Raw genomic sequence first — 5,899 nt, 5'->3', positions numbered from 1 at the left:
AAGGGAAATTTACATACCCTACAGATGTAAAATGTAGATGAATATATATATATATATATATATATATATATATATATATATATATATATATATATATATATGTGTGTGTGTGTGTGTATGTGTGTGTCAGTCGTTATGTGTGTGTGTGCTTGGGAGAAAGTTAAGGTAAAGTAAAAGCAAAGAGTTTTGAAGATGGAGAGGAAGCGATTGAAAATGGAGGTGAAGCAGCATAAGGTGGAAATGAAAGAAAAGAAAAATAAACCGAAGTTGATAGGATAATATAGATTTTTATTTTCAGTCGCACGCGAGCCATGCTAAAGTGCTTCAACTGAGAGCACAGTGTCCTGTAATATCTTTAGGTACAAAGTCCTCTAGTATCTATAAGCACATTGTCTCTAGTATCTATATTCACATTGTCTCTAGTATCTATATTCACATTGTCTCTAGTATCTATATTCACATTGTCTCTAGTATATATATGCACATTTGATTCAGAAATGTATTAAAATTCAACTGAATCCTTTTTTGTGTGTTTTTGATTTATAATTATATCAATGTCTAGATAACTTGACGGTATTATCACACTTTTGGTGAGGTTTACAGAAACATACTTCCCCCCCCCCATCCCCTCCCTTTCTCCCCAACAAACATCAACTTAAGTGCGACGCATTATTTAACAAAATACCTCAGCACTAAATACTACAGGTTATTGACCTTCCAAAACTGAGCTGATCATATTTTGTAATGATTTTTTCCACCCTTACCAGTTGGAGTCATAGGTGCCATAGGGGGGGGGGGTGTCATTGACCCCCATGATTGCAATACAAACACAAACACAACTCCCCAAATAGAAGAGTACCTCACGCAAGCATTAACATTTCAGTACAGTGTTAATCCATTATGTTATAAATATTGACTTTGCTAGACGACACGTCATTCTTAACAACATGAGATTACCATCTACTTAACCATTAATAAATAATAATGTGATTATGTTGTTGGTGTGTTGGACTAGTCACCCTTAACAATATGGGATTACCATCTAATTAACCATTAATAAATAATAATGTGAATATGTTGTTGGTGTGTTGGACTAATCAACCTTAACAATATGAGATTACCATCTACTTAACCATTAATAAAGAATAATGTTGTCGTTGTGTTGGACTAATCTACCTTAACAACATGAGATTACCATCTCCTTAACCATTAATAAAGAATAATGTTGTCGTTGTGTTGGACTAATCAACCTTAACGATATGTGATTACCATCTGTTTACCATTATAAAGAATAATGTCATTATGTTGTATTGTCGTTGTGTTGGACTAATCAACCTTAACGAAGGACGATGAGCACTACTGTTGATTTTTGAAGACTGTGAGGCAATTTTTAGTGAGTGGGCAATTTCCTCAATGTGATAGCTTATTGGTTCTACGTTTCTGGTATGGCTTTAAGGAACTACATCAATGGTAAGGCTTTAAGGAACTACATCAATGGTATGGTTTTAAGGAACTACGCCACTGGTATTGCTTTAAGGAACTTCGTCGCTGATATAAAACTACCACACCTATAGAACTACGACAGCTAGTGAACCACCACATATAAAAAACTATAACAGGGTAAAAATTAGAACAGTAAAAAAATACTGAACTACCATAGCCGCGAAATTTAAAATTCATGAATCTATTAATTAAATATGTAGGCTTATTCATTGAACCAAAAATTAATTTTAATTTTTTTTTTAATTTGACTGCAATTCAATCATTTAACATAATTTTAATAATCAATATTATAAAGTGAGACAGACTTGTAGCAAATACCACCACTAATTAGCAAATATAATTATCAGTAAAACTATTACCATCATTGAATTACCATTAACATTTGCACCCATTAATAAGATTCTAGCACTACTTCTATTGGACCACCTGTTGTCACATTAACAATAGATGACGTCGAGAGGTATTGATTACTGCTTCAACTTAATTAATAATTACGACGCAAAAAAAATAATTCAAGGTCAATTGATGACATTGATTAATTAAGGTGAAAAAGTTCAGAAACTACAAGTTCTGACTTTTGAAAGCCTGTTAATTCCAAAATCCATAATCTTGTTTTCGTTAAAAACAAGCTAAATTTCCTATACTTATTTGTGAAAAAATATTCGAAATTGTTTTTCAAAATTTTAAATATTTTACAATACTGTTATTAGCTTTAAAAAAATATTTTAAAAAAGTGAAAGAAGTGTACAATATAGCGCCTACACGTAAGTAAACGAAAGGGCGTTTCGACATACGGTCTTCATTAGAATCAATTAAAGATGTGCATAATAGTGCGCAATATTATTAGTACTTTATAAATTTACATGCGTTTTTTGAGAAATCGGAAATAGCGTAACGGAAATTACTCAACGGAAATTACTCAAAATTTGACAGAAGGTGGAGAATTAGAACTTATACTCACATGTGAAATTCCATGTATCTATCTGAAACAGTACTTAAGTTATAGGCTTTTGTAAAATTCAAAGTAGAAAAAGTACCACTTCCGGTTATCGGAAATCGCTCAAAAGTTGATACGGATCTACGATTTTGATAAAATACTATATATGAAATTTCATCAACCGAGCTGTAACGCTACTCAAGTTATCGTGTTTACACACAGACAGACAGACACACAGACATACGGACAAGATTGCAAAATTATGTTTTTCCGTATCAGTGATTACAAGACTTTCTCTATACTTCGTATATACGAGAAAGTAAAAATTGTGTACAGGAATACTTCATTGATCGTTAGCAATCATATTATATTTAAAATTAAAATAAACCACCATTGTTATTTTAGAAAAAAATGTGTACTGAACTGGAATATATCATCTGTCAACTTATCACTAGATAATAGGATTAGAAAAAGTAGGTGTATTATATCTCCACAATCGCCAAAAAGTAATCATGTTCAGTTTAAAAAATTAGGTAGCTTTATGCATTCTAATGGTATGTCTTTGTAGTTTTCCTTCTCTCCACTATTATGGAATGTGTATGTGTATGTGTATGTAGTGTTCCCTCTCTCCACGATGATGGTATGTGTATGCGTATGTATTCTTCCATCTATCCATTATGATTGTATGTGTATGTAGAGTTTCATATGACCAATGCCATGATATGTTTCTTGCTTGCCAAACCAGTTCTGTAGAACTTTTGCATTCCCGTCAGCTGAGAACAGTCAGGAAGTTAGCGCATGCGGCGTGCAAGATAATCCTGTAGAGCTAACTCCAGCATAAATTAACCCCGGGCACGAGTACAAAGTTTAATACTGTACAAGATGTGAAACCGATGCAGTCATTTTTTCTTTTGAGTTTCTTTACTAAACTATTTGAGATTTTTTTTAAAGGACAAAAGCATGTTGGCTGAGGTGTGAAGTCTTTTTAGATTATTTTTTTAAATTTATTTTTGTGACTGTGTTTGACAATGGAAGGGGGGAGGGGGGGGGAGATAAAAATAGTCAACAAGCATAACGTAATTTATGAATGACACTGAAACCCACAGTTATCCAAGTATAACGGGTGGCCTAGTACACCTAAAATTAAACAAATGAATAAGGTGTTTAATTACGTTGCTGTATTTTTAATGACGTCATTATTATTGCCTATGCTTTTCAGCATTCGATTTTAAAATATGTTTTTTTAACTCTACAATTAATGACTTCATTATAGATTTATAAAATCATAAACCAAAGCTAATTATAAAATGTAGCAATCTATGATACGTTTTAAACTAATCCACTTAACCACAAACAGTAATCTCATAAAATGCACACACTTAAATTTAATTTAACACTACCTTTAATCTCACTTTTGCTTAAAAATCAAAGAATCACATGCATGGTAAAAAATATTTTAGAAAAAAAACACATGTCTGGCTTTTGGTTAACATATACAAATAATCCCCTCTGCTATTATGTAGATTGAACAAAAACACATCATTTGCGATATACATATCCCGAATAAATACAATTGTATGGTAAAAAACACTAAATGCTCGGAAAGTTCAGGAGCGGTGAACACCTAAAAAAATGAAATTAAAATAACAGCTAAGCTTTGACAATGTTGTTTTTTTTTTTTTAAATACGACTAAATTAGAAAGCAGAAAAGAATAAAAATAAAATTATATTAATGCAGTTTTTTGTAATTTACGATTCAAAATAAAATATCCTAGAAAATAAAGCGGGATTGATCCCTGCTAAACATTCTCGTATAACAATAAGATTTTGCATGACATTTTCATAGCAACCAGTCTCTAGCAATATAGAAGTTTCTTGAAAAACTGCTCTTTTCTTTTTCTTTTATTAATTTATTAAAACTGTAATATATATGTATATTTGTGTGTGCGTACGTGTGTCTGTCTTTTATGCATTACTACACCTTCCATCCAATCACAATGAAACTTTTGGGAGTTGTTGAGAATACTCTTGTGAAAAAGAGCATTTTTTCTCAGTATAAGCCTGCTGTATAAAAGTCAAATGCGATCTGACACCGTCCATTCGAGTGCTGTGAACCTTTGGAATAAGACATGTGTATTTCGTTGTCTGCTTGATTGAATAATTAAACAAGCTAGAGAAAACAGTATGGAATACAAAGGACACAACAGCTCAAAGTGTTTGAATTTTGCAGATGTAGCAAAACGTGAAGTTTCTTTAACTGTATTGCTCGGAGCTAGGTTACAGACAGTCGAAAATAAAATAAGAGAAACTAAAAGATAGTGATCAGGGCACAATATCAGGAAGACAGAAAATAACATCACTAAGCAGGTGTTGGTGTTAAATAAACAGGGAAAGGTGAAACGAAGGAGACCAAAAAAGTCATTTAGGAAAAGTTTGAAATATAGATGGATTCTTAGCTGGATTATTAGGATTCTATCTTCATCAAAATGCTCCTTAGGAAGCCGAAACGAAATAAAAAGAAGAAAAACCATAGACAAGATGTTCTTAACCTGGGTTCGATCGAACCCAAGAGGTTAGGTAAGTCAGTTCTGGTGTAAATCCTTCCCATTTAACTTGACGAAAAAGCGCTCCCACCCAACATTACAAATGCGATTTTAGTAGGCGAAAAAAGCGACCCACCCCCCCCCCCCCCTTTGCCCACCATGTTGGAAAACGTTGGTAGAGCAGGTTTTAATGCCCTAACTCTTTTTTTATGCTACACAATCGTACACTAAGCTTTAGAACAAATTATGTCGTTTTAAAGTGATAAATCTACTCAACAATCCAGTGTAAATCCTTGCTTTTTAAGTTGACGCAAAAGTGCACCCTCCCATCCCCCCCCCCCCCCCCACTATCTTATAATAAAGTTGGTGGAGCTGGTTTTAACGTCACTACAAAACTCTATAATACAATTGATTTCTCTTATAAAAGGTGTAAAATCTATCAACTCAACTCAACAAACGGAAATCCTTCCGAATTTAGTCGGCGAAAAAGCGCCCCCCCCCCCCTCTCCTCCTAATAAAAGTTGGAAAGCAGTTTTTGCCGGTCACTGTTTCTAAAGGGTATGTTTTTCGGTTACACAATCAAGGCAGATTAATAATTTTTTTTAGCTCTGACTGTTTATAATTCAAAACTGCAGCTTAAAAAATCTTTCAAATGTGTTTCTATCTTCCCTCCTCATAGCCTCTGTTTGATCTATATTCTATCTATATACATAAAAAGCAATGTATGTCTGTGTGTCTGTCTTTTATGTATTACTACACCTCTTATCACATCGCCGTGAAACTTTGGGAAGTTGTTGAGAATATTCCTGCGGAGGTTTTTGTGAAAAAAAAATTTCAAATTCGCATGAGTGGCGCCCCGGCAGGGCGCGATTTGTTTTTTCTCTATATACGGTATATAAAAATAAAAGTCGATTTT

The sequence above is a fragment of the Physella acuta genome, unplaced genomic scaffold, assembly GCF_028476545.2.
Source record: "Physella acuta isolate Inbredline_101_S28 unplaced genomic scaffold, ASM2847654v3 ptg000014l, whole genome shotgun sequence".
Taxonomy (NCBI): Eukaryota; Metazoa; Mollusca; class Gastropoda; family Physidae; genus Physella; species Physella acuta.
The sequence above is the reverse complement of the archived record's forward strand: the minus strand, read 5'-3'. Positions refer to the sequence as shown.